Genomic DNA, 25,993 nt, shown 5'->3' with positions numbered 1-25,993 from the left:
ACTGAGCCACAAAGTGTGTCATTAACCTGTTAAGTCCATCCAGGTCTTTAAGAGGCAGATACAGCAATTCAGACTCTTTTTTTTTTTTAAATATATTTTTATTGACTTTTTACAGAGAGGAAGGGAGAGAGATAGAGAGTTAGAAACATCGATGAGAGAGAATCATCGATCAGCTGCCTCCTGCACATCTCCTACTGGGGATATGCCCGCAACCCAGGTACATGCCCTTGACCGGAATCGAACCTGGGACCTTTCAGTCCGCAGGCCGATGCTCTATCCACTGAGCCAAACCGGTTTCGGCAGCAATTCAGACTCTTGACCGCTTTGGAGCTAGCGCCGTTAGCCACCCTGCTAGACCGCCTTTTAAATACTATTGTATGGCCGGTGTTGCTGAGTGGTTGGCTCTTGGGACCCATGCAGTAAGGGTTGCCGGTTTGATTCTGATCAGGGCACATGCCTGGGTTGCGAGCTTGATCCCCAGGGGGGCATGCAGGAGGCAGCTGATCAATGTTTCCCTTCTCATCGATGTTTCTCTCTCTTTCTCTCTCTCCCTTCTTCTCTCTGTAAAATCAATAAAATAAAATAAAAAAGCCCCACTATATGTTTGATGCACTTGATGTCTTGAGGTGTTCCCTTATCAAGTGACCTGATTCTGATCATGGCTTTTCTTTTTTTTAAGTGCATGAGGAGCTCAGTGTTTGACTGAAGTGATCTGTGCATGGTCACCTGAGAATAGTCTAACAGTGGAAGTAGTAAAGGAAACTGTTGTAGGGTATAATGAATCACAGTGGGAATGAAGACTTTCTGAGATTAAAACAATCCCAACAGATACATGTAGCAGTGGGTTTATTACCCATGTCAGGCCCTCATACTGGATCTTATTTGGACTCAACAGCAACTAAACATTCCAGATTCCCTGGCATCTGTAAGGAACCCATCCTTTCCATCCTCGATTGCCTTCATGTGTTCCAGGCACAGTCCTAGGCTCCAATGCAGATAGAAGACACTTAGCCTGCCCCTGTCAGGGTCCCTATGTGCTTACAAGAAGGGGGGGCGGGGTTTGAAACTGGGCAGCAAGAGAGTATCCAGGGAAAGAATGAAATACTCCCAACTTATTGTGGTGTAAGATAAATTTTCTTCTGGAATACACATCTTGAAATTCCTAAATTCTTCTGTCCTGAAACAAAAAGCATTTCATTTTGTGCCAGTAGCTAAGTGCAGGGTGCTTGCTTAGGTTGAGTCCAGGCTAATGTCCCCAGGGGATGCCTGCCCCTCCTCAGCTTTCTGGAGCAGAGCCCGCCCTCCTGACACACTCACTTGGCTGCCATCTGGAATACACTTCTAAAGAGAAGGGGTAGGAATTGTTCTATTAGGTCCCATTACCCTCTGTCGGAAGAATAATGGCATATTGCTTGAATGTTTCCCAAGAGAATGTTTTCATGTGCTCTTTGTGTATTTCAAACTCCAAATGAGAAGACGAGTAATGGTTTGCAGTAGGGGGTGGGGTGGGATTGGGTAGTGAAGTTCCACTTGGAAATTCTGATCTTTGCTGAAGCAATTATTTATTTAAATGAGAAAATGAAAGATGTTATCCTTGAACTGCCTCCGCAAGCGCACAAGTTAAGAACTGCATACAGGTTCAATATAGTATATTGAGGTACTGGTTCAATATAGTATAGTGATGTGAAGGAGCGCCCAGATGTGAGTTTAAAAGAAACTAGTGCCAATTTTGGGGTTCGATCCGAATCACAACAGGGCTTTATGATGTTAAGTATAGTGCAAGGTTCTTTGTCTGTATCTTGACTCCTCAGAAGTAGGTTGTCCTATTTTATATATGAGCAAAGTGACACTTCCAGTTTTACTACTTTTTTTCAAGATCATATGGCTGGCGACAGCTTGTAATTGGTAGAGCCTGGGGTTTGGTGTTTGGATCCTGCTTTATGTCCCTAAGCCCGTTATTTTAGCCCACGCTCTCTGTTCTGCTTGTCAGATCAGACTATGAATAAAGAACACCCTTTGTAAATAGTAGCCTGAAGGTCCTAATAGACAGGGCACTGGGTTTTACTACCAAACTTAATAAGGTTTCTCTCGATTTCTGCTTGTCCTTAATTCTCCTCTCTTTTCTAACCAAAAGGGGAAATAAAACCCGAACGCACCAGGGATTTCGATGCCTGCTAATTTTGTGTTTCCCTGCAGAAATATGCAGTGTTATACAGTGAGTGTATGCAACACACAGCTGTACGCTGCCGCTGAGAAATGTGATGCATGAGAGTTGAAAAGCTGAGTCAAGGAAGCCAAGGGTGGGACTGCATATACCGTAATCCTCAATCACTGAAAGCCAGCGAAGTCTTACGGAAATGGCCATCGCCACGTACCCCGGAACATGAGCGGGAATGTGTAATACAAGATTTTTGTGGAATGAGACTCATGTTTGAAGGGCAGAGTGGGGAGTTCTGCGTAAAACTGCTGAGAAGCAGCCAAAACAGAGCTGAGGAATGATTGAGCCCTGGCCAGGAGAAGGGAAATTTGGCACCTGATTTAACAGGATGCAATAGTTATCCAACCCTGGGATGCATCTGCATTCTCAGGAGGAAGACCATGAGCCTGGGCGTGATGACTGAGTGAGGGAGAAGTTTTGTGTTGGAGGCCATGTGTTTCTAACCAGCAGTGTCCTTTTCTGAGGAATAAATACTTCTGAGCACTAGTGTGAACATTTATTCAAATTAAATAAACATTTCATCATCAAACGCACCATCGAGTTTTATTTGGAAATTTATTAGTGCAGTCATTTCAACTGCTTTGTGTTGTTTTAACTCTTGATTTGCAAATGAGCATCATTGTCAGATGTGAGCATTTGGAAGGGGCTTTTACCGCTGGATTTATGGCTTGCTTTTCTTGTTTACTTTATGTTGTAAACTAATTTTAACTACCAATAAAAGTTGTAGGAATCCTATTTACATCTGAACAATGATTCAGCAGCTTGAACCTATATTTTTGGCTGTGGAGTTGTCTTGTAAAAAGTTTATATGATTCCATTGACTAATGGCTCACACAAATTATACGTGTATCTGTGTGAATGTTTATATTTCTTTCCGCATTGCCCACATTTTTAGAACTGTACTCACCAATCTCAATTGCACGGGTGCATTTGGACATTCTCTCTCTCATTTTTAAAAAAAGAAAAACATAAATTTCTTTATGCTACCAGATGGGTGTGTTGCCCATAAGATAAAAATCCCAAAATACTTAACAGACCATCTGGTGTCTTGGTTCAGGGTTTAGTTGATTAAGTTCTTGCGTCCTGATTTCCAATCTCAGCAGAGGTGATCTTAACCTCTTTGGATTTCTACTAAAAAAATTGTTTCTACTTTGTCTTATTGTTAGATGGCACCAGCCATTCATTTATGTGCTCATGCAGTGCCCAGTTGACTGGTGCTGGCATGTCCTGAACAGGCCTGATGAGACTAGAGGACGAGGCTTTTAGTTCATGGGACACAGCTTTTTCCAGGAGATGGTAACTGGTCCATACGGACATGACCTTCCCTGGATTCACTGGCAGTGAGCTTAAAACTAAACAATTGCCACAAAACATGTCGGGAGTTTTTGAGTGTTTACATTGTACTCAGCAGGTCACCTCGTGTGTGTCTGGGGCAGTGTTAAACGCTTCCTATACGTTGTCCTGTGTAAGCCATAGAATCATTAAATAAATAGCACTATAAACTTCATTGTGCAGGTGCCAAGAGTTAGCCATTGGCAGGGCTGATCTTCACGACTATCCGTGCCTGACTCTGCAGCTGGCATTTCCTCCCTGGGTTAGCTCTGTGTTGCTCATGGACAGGACACGTCCTAACTCCTGCTCTGAGTCTGGGCAGTGCCGGGATTAGGGGTCCTCAGCAGAACAGATGTTTCCCATCTCTGTGCTTGGTAACAAAACATTTTAAGTGCTGCTACTTCTTCTCTTCTCGGATTTATATTTAGGATAGCTTGTGGCTCCTCACATGATGATTTTCATCCATAATACTCTAAAGCAGGGTTTCTCAATCAACCTCAGGACGATTGATGTTTTGGGGCCAGATAATTCTGTTGTGTGGGTGCGGGCCTGTGCGTTATAGGGTGTTCAGCAGCCTCCCTAACCTCTACTCAATAGATTCCACTAGTGCCCCACCTCGTTGGGACAACAAACAGTGTCTACAGACATTGCCAGATGTTTCCTGGGGGACAAATTCCTGCACTCCTCACCCCAGCCCAGTTGAGAAGCACTGTGCTAAAGTAACTGCTAGCTCTCTGTCACTGGGTGAAGGGTCAGAAGCCTGGCGGGCCGCTGCAGAGTCTCCTCACAGGAAGGGAGGTTTACAGCACAACTGCCCGATGTCACGGAGTTGGAACTTACGTTAACCAATAAATTCCTATTGTAGGATATTTTATGAACACATGTAAGATAGGGAAAAGGCAGTTTTTAAAAAGTACTGATATGCCCTGGCCAGTGTGGCTTGGAACTTCGTCCCATGCATTGAAGGGTTGTGGGTTCCATCCCTGGTCTGGGTGCATGCAGGAGGCAACCGGTTGATGTATCTCTCTCACATCAATGTTTCCCTCCCTCTTCCTTACCCTCTCTCTTTCTAAAAACAAAACAAAACACACACACACACACACACACACACACACGAACATGCAAACTAGTAGGTTGTTGAATTGTAATATCATGCACCTGAAACTTATATACATAAAAAGGTAAGAAGAACATTAAAAAATTCATCTCATAATGTAAAAGAGAACAGACTGATGGAGGCCACAGGGGTGGGGATGGGGTCTCGGAGCTGGTGTAAAAGGTGAAGGGATTGAGAAGTACAAGTTGGTAGTTAAACATAGTCACGGGGATGGAAAGCACAGCACAGGGAATATAGTCAATAATATCGTAATATCTATGTAGGGAGCCAGGTGGTATGAGACTTATCTGGGAGATCACTTTGTAAAGGATATGACAGTCTAACCACTATGTTGGACACCTGAGATCAATATAAAATAATAGTGAATGTAAACTGTAATTGAAAAATGAAAGTTAAAGGGGGAAAATCATATCTCAAGATAACTATGACTTGACATTTTTCTCTTCACCCTTGTAGATTTTTTTATCTATACATATTATATGCTAGTGTAGGAACAACAAGGCATACATCCAGGGATAGAAAAAACATACTACTATCTATGATGTTTCATAGTCTACCATTTCACTTTATATTGTGAACATCTCCCATTCCTTTAGGCCCCCTTTCCATCATGTTTCATAATGGACAATACCTCTTGTCTGCTATTCTACATAATTTTTTTTAACAATTGCAATAGTAGCCCTCCATTAATGGAACAATGCTTATTTTTCTATTATTTGGATGTTGCACATTTAATTTCTTTTCATTTTTCAATGCCTTGATGTATTCAGATACTTATTTATACTGTATTATGTTTCACACACTCCTGTCTCTGGTAGCCCGGTAGAACAAGTGAATAAAACAGGCTCCGGCCCTCGTGGATCTCACAGTCCAGCTCCAGCCTTGTAGCAACATCATTGTATATGTCTTTGTTTTTTGTTTTTTTGTTTTTTTGGGGGGAGGGGGGACTCATTCTGCCTTGCTGTCATATGTGTTGTCTCCTCTGCTCCAGTTTTCTTTGCTCATCTGGGCAACCTCTTCCCAGTGTAAGGAGCCACTAGAGCAGCCGTGGGCAAACTACGGCCCGCGGGCCGGATCCGGCCCGTTTGAAATGAATAAAACTAAAAAAAAAAAAAGACAGTACCCTTTTATGTAATGATGTTTACTTTGAATTTCTATTAGTTCACACAAACACTCCATCCATGCTTTTGTTCCGGCCCTCCGGTACAGTTTAAGAACCCATTGTGGCCCTCGAGTCAAAAAGTTTGCCCACCCCTGCACTAGAGTCTGCTTGTCTGTGAAACTCCTCCCAGTTTTCCAGTGAAATCAGCATGACCCAGAATCTTCTAGAAACAGCATGTGTGTGCTTTGTTAACTGGGGAAACTGTCAAGGAACATGTAAGGCTAATTAAGGAATTTAATCTGTTACACAGGGAGTTGACAGAATGGTCTTTTTCTTGTCCTGCTTTTCATGGCTGGCCTCGTGGGAAGCCGGTGCAGCTCTGAGGGAGGCATGGAGGGGGTATGGATGAGATTGTGTGCCTTTCCTAAGTCTTAATGTGCCTCAGGCATGAAACAGCTCTGGCCACCAACACAGGCATCAAGCTAGGATGAACTAAGGACTGTACATCTGCTTTGCCCCTGATCGATGTAAGAGCAACACCACCAATCAGGTGTCTCCTTGCCCATTGCCAGGGGGTTTTCCTAAGTCTTGACCTTGGCAAATTACTGATATCTTTGGACCTCACTTTACTCTTGTGCCTCATAGAGTTGTGAGAAATGGATCTGATGCGTGAGCAGCCTTTGGCATAGGGTCTGGGAAGTGGTGGCCACTCAAGAGAATGGAGACTGCTCTTGTTCCCACCCCACCTTTGGACAGCCCTTTGAGTCATTCTGTGAGTGCCCGCTGTATGCCAGGTACTTGACATGTGTTCTCAGGTCTTTAGCACAGTTGGAGATAGATGCAGGTAGAATTTTGTAGTTTTTGCTTTGTATATTTTGAGGTTTGGTCGTTAAATGAATATCCTGTATAATAAAAGGCTAATATGCAAATTGTCCCCTTGACTGGGAGTTCGACCAGGGGGCAGGGCTGGCCAGCCAACTGCCTGTGGCCCCTCCCCCTGGCCAGCCCCACCCCTGATTGCCCCCCCCTCCCACCCATGGGGCAGACCGGCTGGATCCCACCCATGCACGAATTTATGCACCAGGCCTCTAGTACATTTATAATATCTTTCTGGTCAATTCACCATTCTATTCTGGGTTCTTGCATTGGTTTAAATTTCCTGCTAGTGACTTCATGGAGGGTTCTTCCATGCTTTCTTATCAGCTTGTCAAGTTGTGATGACAAGATACTCATCCTGTAAGTGGGATGGTTGAGTATTTGTCCCACGCCAGGTACGTCCAGAGTTGCACATGGACACAGCACTGCCTCTCAATGACAGGAAATAGATATTAGTATCTCTCCCTCCATTTCTCTTTATTTCATCACTGATTATTGCCTTCCCAGCATCCAGCCACATTTGCACATTACATTTTCATTTGTTTGTTGATCTGTTCATGATCTTCCTTTACTCTGTGGATTAAAGTGAGGTTGACAGGGACTGTTTCAGTTTTATTCATCCTTATATTGTACGGTCCTGGAACAGTGCTGGCACTTGGTCGGTGCTTTGAAATATGGATTGAACAAATTTTATTATTGAGACACCTCAGTCAAGAAGGAATGTCAGTTATATGCAATTGTTTTTCTTGAAGATATATTCAGGCTGGTAAGTGCTAATGGATAATTGCATAATTTGGCAATTTCACTTTAAATATTGATATTGCTTATTGCATGAACCTGGGTTCTTCCTTTTTTTAAAAAATATATTTTATTGATTTTTTACAGAGAGGAAGGGAGAGGGATAGAGTGTTAGAAACATCGATGGAAAGACATCGATCAGCTGCCTCCTGCACACCCCCTACTGGGGATGTGCCCGAAACCAAGGTACATGCCCTTGACCGGAATTGAACCCGGGACCCTTCAGTCTGCTGGCTGACGCTCTATCCACTGAGCTAAACCAGTCAGGGTGGTTCTTCCTTTTGAGTTTGTGTTTCCTGCTAAAAAGTTGAGGTGACACAGAAGTGGCCTTAGGCTTTGTTATTGGCAAATGTAGAATTAAAATGTTTCTATAGCCCACAATTTACATGTGCGTAACTAAGAGCTGACTATTCCACAAAGTAGGGGGTGGGTTGGCTGAGTCTGTACAAAATTCTTGAATATTGAAGACATTTTCCTTTGTTTCTTTTCTTTAAATTTTCCACCTCCCCCCTTTGTCAACCATCAGCTTGTTCTTTGTACTTATTCATTTGTTTTTTTAGATTCCACATATAAGTGAAATCATATGGTATTCATCTTTGTCTGACTTATTTCACTTAGCATAATATCCTCTAGGTCCGTCTAGGTTGTCACAAATGGCAAGACTTCTTTTTCTAACTTTATGTTACTTGTTTATTATGTTTTCTCCATCCGAATGAAAGCTCCCCAAGGCAGGGACTATCAGATCTTTGGGGCTTCTGCGGAATCTGGTACAGGAAAGGGGGGGCTAGAGAGGAGCCCCCCCACCCCTGTTTTCACCTTTCAGTGTTGAAAAGTGGGTGGAGCTGGGATGGACCCAGGACCTTGAGAATAGAACACATAAATTTGGGGGTCACCCTTCAGTTACCAGCTCCCTGAGGAACCAGAAGAATTGACCCTCCTTGGTTTGAAGGCACTTGGAGAAGGAGGGAGAAGGAGAGAGGAGGGAGCTGAACCTTTTCTCCGCCCGGAGCCCCTAATCTCTGCCAGGCCCAGGCTCCTCTGAGCCTCTGTCTCACAAGGACCCACCTGAAAGCCTGCAAAGGCTCACATCCCCATCCAGAGTGGGTCCCTGTTTTGGAGCCAGAGTGGGAGTGCCGGGTCCGAGGTGCTGCGTCGCACTTGGTGGCCGGCTCCAGGTGGCCTCCGGGCTGTCCTGAGCTCAGACCTTGGCCGCCTCTGGAGCGATTCGCAGCAGGGCCGGGCGTCAGCTAGAGCTTGGATTTGGGTCACTTGCACTCTCTCTGCTTGTACTCGTTCTTGTTCTCCTGCTGGCGTTTCACGTTCCCGGATCTGCACTGTTCCTCCTGCCTGCGCCTCTCCTCCTCCAGGTGCCCGCACAGGCCTTGGCCAGCTTCCTTTCTGCTGGCCCCGTTCCCTCATCTTCCGCTGCCAGGATGTGCACAGGGGCTTGTCCTGGACCATCTGGGAGAACCTCTTCTTGGGGCGGGCCTTCCACACCCGCTGATTTGGGCTTTCCTTTCGGGATTATAGGAGCTTCACCTTCTCCAACTTCTGGGGCGCTGGGCCAGGGCTGAACGAAGATCCTTTTCGCTTCTTTGGCCAAAGGCCATCACTCTCCACACCGGGCAGGCGGTGGCTTGCTGGGCTCATGCTGGGCTCATGCCGACCCGGGGGAGCCAGGTGACAGGTGTCAGCTCCTGCAGTGTTGAGGGCTCCGGTCCTGGGCTCTGGATCTGTGCTTGCTGACTGGGGTAAGGCTCTGGGGATCCTGGGCCCTGCTGCAGCTGCTGTCGGAGGGACCCCCCACCAGTGCCTCCCTATACTCTGGGCCAACTCTGCATTGGGCTCTTCTGGCTCTGGAGGACTTTGGTGAGTCCCCACTTGGCTTTGGCTGACATTGGAGGGGGGAGGGGAATTCATGACTTGACTCTGGCTGTCTTCCTGGAGACTCCTGGGGGGACCCTTAGGCCCGGCTCCAGCCTCCTTTTGGGGGACCCCAGACTTGGGTGATCCCTGGAATGTCTCGGGCTGACATGAGTGGCGGGGGGAAAGGGACTCTAGGCCAGGCTCCCTCCTGTGTTCCGGGTTTGATTGGAACTTTCCCAGTGCTCGTCTGGGGGCAAAATTGAGGAGGAGCTCTGGTAGAGGCAGGCTTTAGGCCTTCCAGCCCCGGGCTGGGCCTCAGCGGTGTACCCATGGCCCAGCCTCAAGATTTCTTTTTTGTTGCTGAAGGATATTCCATTGCATATATGCACCCCATCGTTACCCATTCATCTATTGATTGACACCCAGGTTGCTTCATATCTTGGCTATTCCTAGTAATGCTGCAGTGCACATAGAGGGGCAGATACCTTTTCACATTAGTGCTTTTGTTTTCTCCAGAGAAATCCCCACAAGCGGAATTGCTGGGTTGTATGGCAGCTGCAGTTTTTAATTTGTTGAGGGATCTCCATCTCGTTTTTCCTTAGTTTCTTAATCTTTGCTTTCTGGTCTCAAAGCCTTTAATTTGTTTTACTTTTTTGCTGCTGTAAACAATTTTTATTTATTCCCCAAATACTATTCACAACCTAGTGTATTCTCGGCACCTCTGCTCACTGAGGATAGAACGGTGAGCAAAGCAGATCCCTGGCCTCGTGGAGCTTCCATTGTCGCTCACGCTTGCGGCGAGCTCACCGCATATGTCTTTGCCTTATTTTGTTCGTGTTTCTCTAGTGTTTCCTGTATGTGCTGTGTCCCACCCCTCCAGCTTCCTCGCTCAAAATGAACTCCGTTGATTAAAAATGAAATGACCACCGCAGGCTTTCAGGCAGTTATTCACAAAGAGCATTTGGACTTTCCCTTTGAAAATCAGTTCGCCTGGCTGCTGAGAGGGCCGTGCGTCTTTGTCTTTAAGTTGATTGATAACCGGCATCAGCTGGGAAGATGCATGTACTTTGCTTGTGGAAAAGTGGCTGCGGAGCAGCTGGGGTGCACGTGGCCTGGCCTTGCTGCTGCTGGTGAGTGTGCACTTACACAGCGGTTACTGGGCTTTGCTGGGCACGCACACTGCGTGCCCTATGGATAGGATGTTTTGGAAATATGGGCGTTCCAGGCCCTCCAGTGGGATGGAAAGAGGACCTAACTTTCAGGGGCTTCAGTACAGGAGTGTTCCCGTCTGGACCAAGCAGGTATCAGTGCCTGGAATCCATATGCCCCTGACAAGATGGGATCCCAGGAGAGGGAGTAGGTGAGGCCTCAGGAGCAGGCCCCGGGATTAGGGGTGGCGATACGCCATCATGATCAAGAGCTTGGATTGGCCCTACAGCCAAGTAGCTGTGGGTTCACATACTAGCCCTGACGTTAACCCTTACGCGTGACATTGGCAAAGTTGGATGACAATTTAAATGTATTTCTCCATCTCTAAAATAGGGGTCAGTTGTCAACCTGAGCTACCCTGGTTTCTATTCCCTCTGCATCACCCTCATCACACGAGAGCTTTCAAATATTGTTTTCCGTGTATCTCCTTATGATGATATGTTTTTATTTCTTTTTATTTCCCAATCTAGCACACTAATTCTTTGAGAGTCAGGAATTTGATTTTTTTTTTTGTCACTGTTTTATCCCAGCACCCAGCACCTAAGAGATGAAATGTTTGCAGAATGAAAGAAGAAATTTGCTAGAGGCTCGTGGTCACTATCTTTTGCTCCTTGGACCATATTTCTTTGCTGCTTCCAAGAAAGGATCTCTGAGTAGGAACCCAGTAGCTATGTTTTAGACATCCTGGATTCTGCCCACTGTGCCTGTGGCACTTAACTTCAGAGTCCTTTTCAGACCAGGAATTAAACATTTGGTCCGTGGCTGGCTTTGGGGGGTGTCGTTGGGAATTGCTGCTGACAGCCCTGTACTCAGGGCCATGATCTCTCTGTGCTTTCTCCTGCCTCTGCCCTGTTCCCTGGTCCCCTTTCTCTGACAGCGCCCAGTGCCTGGCAGGGGCACCTGGGGCTCCTGCAGCCCGAGAGACCTGCTGATCTCTGCTTTTCTGGTTCCTGAGCCACGGCCTGAACATCAAAGACAGGATGCTGGCTGTTTTATTATTATTTTTTTTAGCTCCACAACTGTCGGTTTGAATAGATGTTCTCGGGGCTTCGTATAGGCATATAAAATGTATGTTTTCTTTCATCAACAAAGGCTATGATTGTGCAAGTCTAAACAGTGCTGCTTAGTTGAGTATTTTCTAGTTCAATTTTCGGTAGCTCTTGAGGGAGATTGCATTGTGCTTCATCGGAGAGGAAGATGGTTTGATGGTCTGTGTATGCTTCTTTTTTTAATTTATTGGTTTCAAGGGAGGAGGGGAGTGAGGAAGAGAGAGAGAGAAATCCTCACCCAAGGACGTGCTTAGAGAGAGGGTGAGGGAGAGGGGGAAAGAGAGAAAGAAACGTTGACCAGTTACCTTCTGTACATGCCCAGCTGGGGATCTAACCCAGAACTCAGGCATATGCCCTGACTGGGAATCGAACTGGCAACCTTTTGGTGCATGGAAAGACACTCCAACTAACTGAGCCACTCTGACTGGGATGGAGATATATATATATATTAAAGAGAAGTTATTTCTGATGGAGGAGTAGCAAATCTTGACTTTGGTGAATATGTTATTTCTCCCCTAGTTCTGTATGCTCTTTCTTGTGCTTGTGTATATCTTATTTATCTGGCTGCCTGAGGCAGTTTAAAATATGTAAGCATTTATGCAACTGACTATTTCTTAGAATTATGGCATCTTTGGTGAATGACTTTCTAGCCTGAGACATTTTATCATGCTATAAATATCAGAAACACCAGAAATTAAATAATAAGTTTGTTTCACTTTTGTAAATAAATTCTACTCTCTTTATTTTGCAGTGAATAAAGGACTTTGTTTATTTGTTTGTAAATCACCTAGTTTTTTTTTCTTTGTAGAGAGTAAGTAGATAGATATTCATTTTTGCATAGATATCAACATTCTCATATAAAGAATGCAGCCCTGGACACATTAATACCAAGCACCTATGAGATAGTTTTGAAATGTTATTGTGGAAAAGAGAATAATGATTTAGGGACACTGTGCGTCAGAAAACCCAATCTCTTATAGTTTCTTTTCAAATATAATTCAAATTTGAATTAGTACTAGGCCTCATGCCTCATCAAGTATGCTTTTCACACTTCTGTGTTGCTCACCTGTTAACTAGATCCATTAGCAGACCAACCAATAGAAACCACCTTTAAAACCTATTTTCTGTGTCTAGACTTGTAGTTAATAAACTTGAGTTCTCCTGAAGATCGGGTTTCTTCTCATCTTAGAGGACTGTCGGTGGTGAAGATGTGGAATAAAGAGAATTGCTTCTGATTCATCTCCAAGTTGAGTAACTTCCGATGTGACTCATTTACTTCGTTTTCAAAGCCATTGGGAAGAACAAAGACATTGGAATTCCACTCAGCTTTGGATTTGAAATCCAACTTTGCCACTTTAAGACTGTAACCTCTACAGAGGCCAAGATGTGTCTGTCATTCACTTCGGAATGCCTGGTGTCGTGGGACATGAACGGTTCTTAGTAGATACTGGTTGAGTCAGTGAATAAACATCATCATGTGATTTTGAGCCACAGTATCCTGCTCCGTATAATGGGGATAAATAACCCTTCTATTACAAGGTTACTGTAAAGCTTGGAAGTAGTGTGTTTTAAAGCACATGCTAGATTGTCTGGCCTAGAGGAGATGGGCATGTATTTCTCAAAATCCTTAGATTTACTTCTGATTGTGTTGGTTAGAGAATAAACGTGAAGTTTTGTTCATGTTGTACTTTGTGTTTTGGCAGAATTGGTCTGGGTAGTTCAGTTTCTAAATTGCCAGTGATGAATTCAGAAAGTGAACTGTTGGATTGGGTTTCATTTCTGGACCATCCATATTAAATGGATTTTCTCCAAGTTCCCACTCTACACGCTCCTTATTGTCAAGCTGATGTCATACCTCTCTCCTTTCCAAGGGGGCGCTGTTGCAGTTGTGAGTCCTAGTTACCCAGAAGGAAGCCACATTCCTGGGACTCGCTTATAAGGTGGTGGGTGGCAGAGCCCTAGACACTGATGCTCATCCCTTCTTGTCTTGAAATCTTCAGTCCAAGACTGTTTCAGAGTATTTTTCTTTGCACTGAGATTGTTTTAATAAAGGGTCCTGGTGGAAATCTGGATATTCATGAAACACAATTCTCCCTTTGCGCTGTAAATAATATTTATGAATGCTAGTTTGGGGCTTAACCTGGGCATTATGGGAAGATATTGAGTAGGAGTTTTCTGTCTGAAGGGTAATATGAACTTTAACCAATTGGACATACCCTGTTTTTGCGTTACACAAATGGAGTTTTCTGATAAATTTTAGTGCTACTATTAATATGACTCCTGTTTGAACGGAGACTGTCACGAGGGAGGTCATAGTTAATGTCAGGTTCTGTTTTTGAATCGCTGTGCTGTTGTTGGGGGATGAGATTCTGGGGAAGGGAAATCTTGTGTGGGAGGCTGGGGCAATCTCGACCACGCGAGTTCCTACCTGTGCACCTTTCAGAACCTGAGTCCTAGAAGAGCTGAGAATAAACTGTCTGGCCTTCTGAAATGCTTGCCTGTATATACTTCCACATATAAAGGACTTTATTTTTCAAAAAATGAAGTGTGCAGATGAAGCTCTTTTAGTGGGAATTGTGTATATGAATTTGAGAAGTCCTGAAAATGAAATAAAATTAGATTATGATTTGACTGTGGGTGCTGGACACATAATGTAATATACAGATCATGTATCTTAGAGGTGTACACTTCAAACCTATGTGATCTTATTAACCAATATCACCTCGATAAATGTAATTTAAAAAAGAAAAAAGATTACATTGGAGAGAACTGAAGTCTAGCTCTTAAAGCCTTCTTTTTTTTTTTTTTTTTTTGGCTAAAGAAAATGGCTAATTACTCTGGGAACCAGAGACAGGTGTCTGTGAGTGTTAACTGGGTAAATAAAGAATGATGTTAACCTCTCCAGAATGCTGGTGGCTGTAGTTTGGGCAGAAAATCCTATAAAGGAGAAAGCGCTGCCTAGTGTAATAAACTCCCAGGTGCTCGATAAAAGCCCGCTCCTCTTCTGCTGGCTGGCCAAGATCAAGGGCGCTGCTGCCCAGGGAGCGGGGAGGCTCCTCGCTGGTGCGCGGTGATGAGATTTCGCCTCTCCTGCTATCTGTCTGAATTACTGCGGGGCCGACGGAGACGGGCCTCTCTTTTGATAGCAGCTCAGAGACATGGATATCTTATTTTCTTTAAGTTAAACCTACCAGTCTTCATTTGCTAAATAATTTCCACTTCTGGGAAGCCTGTGTGTTAAGCCCGACGAGATTGTGTTCAGTTCTTTGAGGGAGGCCCTGTGCCATCTTTTTTGTCGTCTGTCACTGGACAGAGGAAATGCAGCTTTAGAGTCTTGTTTGAAGGCGAAACGAAATGAGAAACACGTTGGACCTGCCAGGTGGCTTTACTGTTACTGCGTTTCTCTCAGTCTAAGGCAGGGTTTCTCTGCCTGGGCGCTGTTGCTCTTTGGGGCTGGGCAATTCTTTGTTGTGGGGACTGTCCTGCTCATTGTGGGATGTTTAGCAACATTGCTGATCTCTATCCCTAGATCCCAATAGCACTCCAGCCCCCCCCCCCCCTTGTGACACCAAGTATGTCTCCAAATTTGCCCCTGACCATGATAGAGAGGTACTTAATGAAGTCTGACATCAGGTTTCTCCTTTGATCAGAAATGGTGTGGAGTAGTACTTGGAATGAATGGCTTCAATTTAATATGATCGCTGTTATCTAATAAAGAAATGATATGATGGTAGTGACTTTCCCTCCCTTTTCTTATTCATTGATGATTAAAATGGCGTTTTTGAAACTTAGACTCAGCCACCTGCTCCTTCCTGTTGCCTTAAATCAGCATTAATCGCTTTAGGTTGGACATGGAAAACAAGAGCAGAAATGGTGTCCTGTGGACCCTAAGAGAACCACAGATGGTTCTTATAAATAAATAAGCTCAAAACTTAAATGGGTCTTCAACAAGCTACATTTGATTAGATTATGTATTTGATATGACATTTTAACTTCTATAAATCTCATTAAATAAAAATTTGTTTCTAACATGCAAAGACATTGATGAAGAGATGGAGAGAAAACGTCTTTATAATTTTTCCTAGAATGTCTGGCATCTCTGACATAAGTATACTAGAAATAAAAATATGTGTATTGGTACTGGATCTGGGATAATGATATTAGTCCTATTAAAAATAATATTTACTATAAACTTTATGGTACTTAGTATGTGCCAGCTACCGTTCCCATTGTAATTCACTTGCTCCTCAGGACAGTTTTGTGCAGTAGGTTCTGTCATGCCCACATCTCCTTCTGCATGTTACAGACAGGACACTGGACTGGAAAGTTAAGTAACTTGCCTAGAATTACCCAGCTAGTGAGTGCTTGTCTGGTCTACTACTTGTCTCTGACTTCATTTCTGCAGATTCTAAGACCTGATCCTGAAGACCAGTACCAGTGGTTGGCAAACTAGAGCCCATGGGCAAACATCTGGCCCACTGCCTACTTTTGTACATAAGTTTTTTTGAGCATAGTCATGCTGTTTGTTGACTTACTGTCTCTGGCTGTTTTCTTGCTACAATGGCAGAGTTGAGTGGTTGCAACAGTTGACTGGTTGCCAGCCAAGTCTAAAATGTTTACTATCTGCCCACCTCTGCATAAGACCATTCTCACCCACATGTGTGGTCCAGAAAGGTAGGGAAATAAAAGGAATTATAATTCCATAAACTTCCAAATAACTTCACTTAACATTCATTCATGCATTGCATTTTTAATATTGATACCTTCTTCTAGGTACTCATCAGTGAAGGATACCTGCACCCTCTGGATTGGTTATTGAAAATGTTGATGTTAGGTTGAGAGTGGACTGGGCTTTTGCAGATCAAAACAGAAAGTATGAGCAGAAGTATTTGTTTCAGGCTGAGATTTTGCAGTGCCTTATTTCCTGTGGGGTGGGTGGATGACTTTTGTGGCTTAGGCTTGAGATGGTATGACCTACTTATTGAGACCCAGCATTGGCTCGGCAGGACCAATTCCAAACGATGTGGCGTGCCCGGATGCTGGTCTGGGTGAAGCTGGAAGGAACACCGAACATGCTCACAGCATAGTCACACCGTGGCTTCCGGTGTCTGTGGGAGCAGCGACTCCTGTCCTTCCTTTCTGCTCTTCACAGACTTACCAATACAGTTAATTACAGTTCGGTGGCTATTTCAGATATAGTGTTAGTGTACAGTGGGACCCTGGTGCCCACAATATATTGCTGAATGAATGAAAATTTTCCTTTTTGCTTCTTTGAAGCAAGGAATTCCCTGCTTGGAACCACATCACTCAGGCTTATCTTAACATTCTGTAGGACACACATTACTCTACATGAGGCATGTGTTCTCCCCTGACACAAAAAAATCAGTTGCACTGGAGACAGACTGGTACAGGTTGAGAAGGGACTGTGCATATCCTGGCACTGTGGATGATAGTTGGGCAGCAAGAAGGTGGCAGGTGGGACTGGCGGTCCCCCAGGCTAGAAGGTGTGCTGTCAGTGAGGTGGGGCTGCTCCTTTTGGGGAAAAGGTAGCTTGATAAGGGAGTCCAGCTGACCTAGACTTATCTTTGAACCCTGGCTTACTGGCTGTTTGACCTTGGACAACTTTATTCAACCCCTTTCAGTTTTAGTTTCTTGTTTTAGTCCTTTCAGGCTGCTATTAACAAAAATACCATAAACTAGGTGGCTGATAATTTTATATTTCATAGGTCTGGAGGCTAGGGAGTCTTAAGATCAAAGTGCTGGCAGACTTGGTGTTTGGTGAGGGCCGTTTTCTGGTTCATAGATGGTGCCTTCTTGCTGTCTTCTCATATGGTGGAAGGGACGAGTTAGCTCTGTGGGGTCTTTTTTTATAAGGGCACTTATCCCAATCTTGAGGGCCCCATCCTCATGACTTAATCATCTCCCAAGGTCCATCTCCCAATATCATGACCTTAAAGGTTAGAATTTCAACATAAGAATTTGGGCGGGGGCGGGTGGGGGGCACGAAACATTTAGACCACAGCAGTCTCCTTGTCTCTTCGTTGGGGATAAATACCAGCTTCATCTATAATAGCCTCTTGGGAAGGTGTTGAAAAGATCACCACTCAGCATGGTATACAGGAAATTCTCTGTAATTGTTAACAATTTTTTGGTCACTTGAATCTGAATGAATTGAGTTGCATTGGGATTTAGTCTGTAGGTCAGTGTGACTAATGTTCAAAATCCTGGGAAGATACAGGAGGGGGTTGACAGGCTGGAAGGGGTCATCTAAAGATGTTAGAGAATTAACTAGTTTCTAGGGCTCTTAAAATGTCACCGTGCCTTTCAGACATACCCAGGTTATTCTTAAAGAGCTCCTTGCCTGGTAGGAGTCCATTTTGTAATATTTGTTTAAATTATTTGACGGAACATTGCAGACTTGTAATCTGTGCTCGGAATAGCATTATCTGCCCCACTGTTGATCAGCGCCACATCTTTTTACTTGTTTATCTCTGCTTCCCATATGGTCAGGCTCCAAAGCTAGACCTAGAGGAGACCCACTAACTCATTAACCTCTGCGACATGAAACAGAAACCTTCCAGAAGGGAACTGGCCATGGGAGGTATTGTGTTTAAGATCTCTCAGAGCCCCACTGCATTCATTTGCCCTAGTACAAATTTTCATAGCATGCAGGAATTTGTCATGGTCCAGTCTGTGCTGTCATTTGAAAATTATTACTTAGTTCTTTGAGAAGTAATTAAGTAGAACCGTAGGAAAGACCTTCTCATTAATATTTTTTTAAAAAATATGTTTTTATTGATTTTTTTTTTTAGAGAGAGAGAGGAAGGGAGAGGGAGAGAAGGTAGAAATATAGATGAGCTTCCCCTATTGGGTATCAAGCCTGCAACCCAGGCATGTGCCCTGACCGGGAAATGAACCAGCAACCTCTTGGTGCATGGGACAATGTTTTAATCCACTGAGCCACACTGGCTGGGCTCATTAGTGTTGTGTTTTTTCTTTTTTTCTTTTTTTAAATGTTTTTATTGATTTCAGAGAATGGAATATAGAGGGAGAGAGAGTAAAACAGTCAATGATGAGAGAGAATCATGGATCAGCTGCCTCCTGCACGCCCCTTACTGGGGATCAAGCCTGCAACCTGTCCATGTGCCCAGACCGGGTATCGAACCATGTCCTCCTGGTTCCTGGGTCTTTGCTCAACCATCGTTTCTGAATTTTATTGTCACCTAACATAGTTAGAGCCATAAGGAACTCTATAAATGCCCTATTTTTTTTTAAAGGAAGGTAGGAGGAGAAGAGCCCTCAGTTCTCCAAAAAGTTATTTTGAAGTGCTTGCTTTAATTTGATGTAGCAAATGTTATTGAGCACCTGTTTGTTGAATTTGTTGAAAATGAATTTAAAATAATTTCATCTTGACCTTTCCTTTTTGCAGTTTTTGTTGTTGTTGTTATTAATCCTCACTGGAGGATATTTTTTCCTTTTTTTTTTTTTAGATAGAGAGAGGGAGGAAGAGAGTGGGAGAGAGAAAGAGAGAGAAACAGGACATGAGAGAGACACATTGATTGACTGCTTCCTGCACCCACCCTGACCAGGGCCCCCAGGGCCGGGAATCGAACTTACAACCAGGTAAGTGCCCTTGACCAGGAATCTAACATGCCAACCATTCCGTGCATGTGCTGACGCTCCAACCACTGAGAAACACCAGCTAGGGCCCTTTTTTTGCAATTTTTATATCACCTTAGGAGGTAGTTGGAGAAGTTCTGGAATGCCTTTAAACACTGGATGGGAATTAATGATTATAAATTGTCAGATAGTGTCACTAGGTGATAATTCCCCTCTGTGTGAATGTCATGGTTACAGTCTGCTTTTTTGCCTCTAAAAGAACAATTATATTCAAGAAATTTCTTAGTGCATTTAAAAACAGCTGGGTGAAAGCCATTTTAAATCCCCAAATCCAACACATTAGTTCTTTTATGCATTTAATTAAGCAGAAGTTAAAATAAATTAGAACAGAAGACATTCAGTGCTGATTGTTGAATCAACAAAGCAAGAAACAGCCTAGCATTACCCTACCGCAGATGTCTGTCACTCAGCACTGTTGCCCTAGAAATTTGCATCAACTCTTAACATTTTTTGAATAACTATTTCTTTTGTAGTAAAAACTGGCATGTGATGTATAGCAAGTAGTGTTCTTTATATAAAGTTTACTTCGCACGTACGTGTCTGTGTGTGCATATGTGCGTGCTTATCATTTTTTTCCTTTTATACCTTTACATGGTTTTCTTGGATAAATTTTTTTGGGGGGGGGGTGGCGGTAAGGGGACTAGCCTAGAATGACAAAGTTTAGGAAAATATAGAGAACAGAAAAATAAGGTTTAGCAATAAATTTGAATATTATTAGTAAAAATGACTTGAGATTGTTTCATTTTTATACTAAAATATTCTTAAGGACAGGGTGAGTTTGAGTTTTTTTGTGTGTGTGGGTGTGTGTGTGTTTTTAAAAAGAATGTTCCATAAAAGCTGTGCTCATTTCTCACATTAACTGTGTTGGTATAACAGTGGTTATTATGATACAGATTTCAGGTGTACATCACTCTGTCTGACATCTGTGTGTGCTCACCACCCAAGTCTAGTTTTCTTCTGTTACTATGTTTGACCTCCTTTTCTCCCTTCACCCTCCCCACCCCCTCGTTTGTCTTTATAATACAAATAATGTATGGCTGGCTCATTGTTGAGATATTTGATTAAAAACACGTCAGCTGGAAATGAACACCTGTATTCTCATCACCTACAGACATTACTGCTACCTTTCGGTGTATAGGCTTTTTCTTAATATGCATATATATTTTTCTCATGGACAGGATTCTGCCTTATAGGCACTCTTGTAGTACCTTTCCCCCCCACAGAATAGAATATCATGACTGATACAGTGTCTGGTATTGGTTCCAGATAATTGAGGGGGGAGAGGTGAGCTTATGGCTAGTATTTTAGCTGAAACAAGATTTAGTCTTACATTTTTGAAAGTTTTGCCCTACCTGGTTCGGCTCAGTGGACTCAGGGGATAGAGCGTCAGCCTGTGTTCGATTCCAGTCAAGGGCACACACTGGTTGGGGCTTGATCCCAGCCCTGGTCAAGGGCGCATGTGAGAGGCAACCAATCGATGTGTCTCACATGAATGTTTCTCTTTGTCTCTCCCCCTCCTTTCCACTCTCTAAAAATCAATGGAAAAATATCCTCAGGTGAAGATTAACAAAAATAAAAATAAAGAAGTTTGAAAGTTTCTGCTGGGTCATGGATACATGAAGATTCACGATACTCTTAGTTTTGCATAAATTTTTAATTTTCCTTAATAAAAAGTTTACATATGCGTCAGTTAGTCCATAAATATCTTCTCAGTTCTCCGGATCGACATCCATGTAATCATTCTTAGGAGTCACATCTAGTGCCATTGTAGCCTGGACCATAATTTATAGCATGGCCATAAATAACCAAGACCCTATTATTGAATACCTCTGCTCAGTATTTTAGACCATTTTTGCAAATGGATGCAAACTTGTTTGGTTGTCTTCCTAGGTCTTTGTCATTTAAATTTTTTACTTCTGTAAATGATTCAACAAGGAATCTTGAATTATAACCGAAGAGATGAGAACCAGAAATCTTTAATTAGAAAAGTTATTAAAGTACAATCAGTGTGTTCTCTGAATGCAGCATTGTAATTCAATGAATCTTACACACACACACACCCTTTAATCCACCGAATAAGTTTTATTGCCAGAAGTCTTAGTGCACTGATATAGTTTAACTTGACATAGTTGCATTTGCTCTTATGGACACATATGTATTGTACTGAAGATTGAGTAGTTCACGTGTGTTCTGTCATCTTCGTGTTGTTTCTTCATCACAAGCTGCTGATTCCCATTCCTCAGCTGAGGGCTGTTCTAGGCCTATCCCTGATGAAGGGCAGACTCACTAGAAACTGGGTAACTGTGAACATGATCAACACTTTCTTTCTTACCTGCATCCACAGTTCATTAGATTGAGAAACCTGAGTGAGGAAAATCATCCGTCCTCTGAGCCGCAAGTTAATTTGAGTAAGAAGAATACATTTAATGCCCACCACCTCCTCTTGTGAGTGAAGTATGGGGCAGGTTCTGTAATATACCTGGTACCTACTTTATCTGATTGAAACTTTACAGCAACATACAGAGAGATTCTATTATTCTTCCTGTTTTATGAGTGAAGGAATGAGGCCTAGAGAGATAAAGTCGCCAGCTCGGTGGAAGTCCCACTGCTGGCTTCAGATTTTTGGACACCATCGTCAACCCATTGAGTAACTTGGATCAAGATCCCAAAGGATCAGTGGTGAGTTTTTGGTGATTGTGTATTCACTTATTAATTATAATATATGCAAATGGAAATCCCTAGATATAGGCCTGTGATTGTGATTAAAATCTGCCCGTTATGTGTCGAAAAGACTTGAGAAGATGATCATGCCTCAGGGGGTAAGTTTTACCAACTTTGCATTTTCAGTCCATCTTATTTCCATCTGGAATAAACCCAGTTCCCAGTGTGCAGGGTTCCAGAGCGGTGGAGTGGCTTGCTTATTTGATATATTTTTTTAAGTTAGCAATTTTTGGAAGCTGGTAGCCCCTTTGACATGGAACACCTAGAGCATGAGCCGGTTATGAAGAATGTTCGTGACGACCAGGCCTGGCCAGGAAGGTTGGGAAGGGACTGGCGGAGTTTTGAGAGGTAGCGTCTGTACAGCTCTCGCTCATGAATCACAGTTTATGAAAACTGTTTGGGAAACTTGATACCCAGAGGTACAGACACCTGTTGGGAAGGAAACACAACGTGCTCTGTTCGGAGCCTGAGCAGAGAGAGCTGAGTGCCTAGTAGTTTCGGGTGCTTCGTCATCTTTAGACAGTGGTGCCCCCAGGTGGTCAGGAGGGGCTGTGCTGGGGTCGAGGGCTCACCTCTGTCAGCTCCTAGTTGTAGTCTCAGCAGAAAGTCAAGGCCTGGGTGCGGACGTGCTGCCCAAGCTAAAGGGACATGGATGATGGATGTGATTATCTTTTTGAAAGACCGCCCCCCCCCCCCCCAAACCAGCAGCTGAGGAAACCATTTGGAATACCTAAAACAGGGAGCCTGGTTGGTTTTCAAAAATCAAGGAAGGGGCCCTAGCTGGTTTAGCTCAGTGGATACAGTATCTGCCTGAGGACTGAAAGGTCCTGGGTTCGATTCCAGTCAAGGGCACATGCCGGGGTTGCGGGCTCGATCCCCAGTAGGGGGATTGCAGGACGTAGACAATCGATGATTCTCTCTCATCATTGATGTTTCTATCTCTCTCTCCCTCTCTGAAATCAATAAAAAATATATTTTTTAAAAAATGAAGGAAGGGGTAGACGTTTATGTGTGGCCTGGGGAAGCAATCGTCCACTTGTGTTTTAAATCGTCTGCTTAGAGGCCTAGTCTTTACAAATAATCTGGACTGAAAACCTGGAGGGAGTGTCAAAAGCCGGGAGGGACAGGAGGGGTTGGAATTGTTAGGTATTTCCTTCTCCTTTAGAAAGAAGTGCAGTCCAGTGTGGCCTTTCCCTGTGTCTGCATCTTGGGTCTCTCCAGCTTGGAGCATCGCCAGAGAAGGTGGTCACCTCCCTGATAAAACTGTCCTGGCTGAGAACCCAAAGCCAGTTTCCCATCCTGGCTTCTAGGCTTCTCAGCTTGGCATCCGCGTTGCTAGAACAGGATTACCTGCGCCATTTCACGGTCCTGTTATCACCATGTCCCGTGTTGATAACTACTACGAATAACCCCAAACATGCCCACTTTCTGTTGGTTGGTTGACTGCAACTTTCTTTTTGTTCTCCAGAAGTCAATGCCCATTGTAATACCTAATATACTTTCCCAGGCGGCATCCCCATCCCTAAATTTTGGGGTGCCTTTGAATGCCCACCCCTCAATAAGGATCTCTGTAGTGAATACATCCTTTACACTTTTCTGGAGTAGTGGTTTTTAAATTTTTTTTTTCTTAAGACAATTATCCCTAAGTTCAGTTCACTGGACCAAGAAGGAGAGCGTGTTCGCTTAGCGCCCCAGCCCCGTGTGATTGGGAGGCCGATGGGACGCGGCGAGACTGTGCCACAGTCAGATGGGAGCGTTTGGAAAGCGGCTGCCTCGGGTGTGGATAGAAGTGCAAAGTCCCAAATGGTAGATTAATTGATTTTGATTATGTGACTCCAAAGCTTGAGCCTTTCATACTGTTTTCTAACTAATGGCTGCCACCTTTGGCAACGAGCCCAGCGGCACATTGGGCTCGTTTTAAAAGCAGATCGTGACCGCGCACCAGGAGGGGAGGATGCACACGAGGTGTCTGAATAGTTAGTTGCTCAGTTCAGAGGAACGGGCATTGTTTTCCTGAAGAAGTACCATCAATTCCCTCCACCACCAGCCAGGCCGCAGCGCCTCCGGTCAGCCCTTGGAAAACCTTGACAGTGTGGTCTCAAGGTCTCCTCCTTACATGCCCGCTAATAACACCTCCAGGGAGCAGCGGGTTCACGGGGTCCCGTGAAATGCAGTGGGAAGTAGGGGTGACCCCCAGGAGAAGTAAAATCCCTGACTCCTTGTCCTCCTCAACTTGTCCTACTTTCCCTCAAATGCCCGCTCCTGGAACATTTTCTCTCTCCATTTTGATTGTCCCCTTAAGCAATTTACTAATTAGACATTGAAATTTCCCAGCCCCTCAATCCCAAGGCAAAACCGATGAAAACAGCTAACCAAAGCAGTTGGGCTAGAAAAGAACAAAGACGTACCTGCAGAGATTTGAAGCTGGAGCCACGGCTGGTACCCATACGTCCCACTAAGGCCCTTTGTCCTAATGTGTGATTCACGGTGCCCCCTGCACTCGCAGAAAGGCCCCTGTTAGACAGTTCGTTCTGAGGACACACAGCAGTGAGTGAGGCAGGGAGGGCGGAGGTGTGGGGATAGGCAGGCCCTGGTCTCGGGGTGGCTGGTTCTCTGATCCACCAGCAATGCCGTGGGTGACTGTGCACCCACTGTTGCCAGAAGTGAGCCTCAAGAGAAGCCAGGAATAGGGATTTTTAGCCAAATGTCCCAATTTAAACATGTTGGCTTTAGAATGAATATGTGGGAGCAAAACATGTGGGTGATCTGCTGGCTATTTTTGAAGGAATTTCTCTATTCTCTTTATTTTTCTAAACTGCAGGTGATAAGGAGGGAAAAAAGGGAAGACATGGAGATAGGAGCCTCAAGTATGGCCTGGGGGGATGCGCTGCTGAGCAAACTTTTCCTCTGGCTGATCCAATCCAGGTTGCTGGGCAGGGATGACTAGGGATAGAGGATGCAATAGAAATTCGGTGTCTACCCTGTGTAGCTTGGTGGGTAATGGAAATCTGTACATGACATGTGTCTACTGCAACATGGGATGCATTTAATGGGGAACGAGTGGAATAGGAATTACTTCCAAATGTGGTCCTGGCTTTTAGGTCATGAATTTCGTTCCCTTCCATAGCCAGTTTAGACGAATGGCTTTGGTTTTGAGTCAGATTTACATTCGCCTAAAAAAAGCAATGATGGCCAAGCTTCCCGTCAGCCACTTCCGTCTCTGTGAAAAAGGCGATTTAAGGTCCACCCCACCAGGAAAGCTTTTAGGCCGTGAAAAGCTGCTTTTCTTGCTTTTAAAACCTCCCCTCTGTGTTTAGGATAAATGGCATTCCTGGATCTGTTAGATGGGCAGTTAATAACGCCAGGGAAGCTGCCCACTGTCCCGCCACCCCTAAAGCTTGTTCGGGGGACAAGGCATGTGTGGGGATTTTCTGCAGTGATCCAGAGCTGAAGGGCTACCTTCCGCCGTGGCCCTGCGATCTGCATTCTCAGGTGCCTCGTCACACACGGGGAGTATTGATCTGTTTTCGGTTTGTCCTGAAGGTTGACTGGATATTGGTCGTCTATTCGTGGTAGACTGCCTGCCAGGACCAGCTGGACTCAGGGTCCTTAGAAGAAGCATTGTCATGGGGAGAAGTCTGGGGGGGGTGTTTCCCTTTGACGTCGTTTTCAATGCGTCATTGTCTGGGGACGGGTTTTCATGCCTTTTTTTAAAGAAAATGTGGATGATGGGGACTCACACTCCAGGGAGTTTTGATGAGGCATGAATGAGATGATTCATGTAAGAAGCTTGATGAGAACATAATGAGCACCAAATAAATGATGGCCATTACAATTTTCTTACTCTGGATTTAAATTTTTAAAAATTTTGAATTTTGGAGTAGTAATTTTGTTGACCATTGAAGAGAGTTGAAAAAATATATTGCCTTTGTTTTCTTGATTATTGTAAAGCGAACTAGTAATGAAAACAAATGACGGAAATTCGGGGGGTAATTGGTGTAATTTGAATATGGACTGTAAGTTAG

General features: G+C 44.1%; 1 pseudogene across 1 annotated transcript; it reads right to left on the bottom strand.

Annotated features, from left to right (window-relative positions):
• Positions 1-8,526: 8,526 nt before the first annotated feature.
• Positions 8,527-24,415, bottom strand: LOC308530085 (coiled-coil domain-containing protein 86-like; annotated as a pseudogene). The gene is made up of 2 exons: positions 24,377-24,415; positions 8,527-9,394 (listed from the first exon to the last, which is right to left on the bottom strand). The product of its transcript is annotated as a coiled-coil domain-containing protein 86-like (transcript).
• Between the last annotated feature and the right edge of the window lie 1,578 nt (positions 24,416-25,993).

This window comes from Myotis nattereri, assembly GCF_964212035.1.
Source record: "Myotis nattereri genome assembly, chromosome: 14".
Lineage (NCBI taxonomy): Eukaryota > Metazoa > Chordata > Mammalia > Chiroptera > Vespertilionidae > Myotis > Myotis nattereri.
This window is presented reverse-complemented; position numbering and strand designations above follow the sequence as displayed.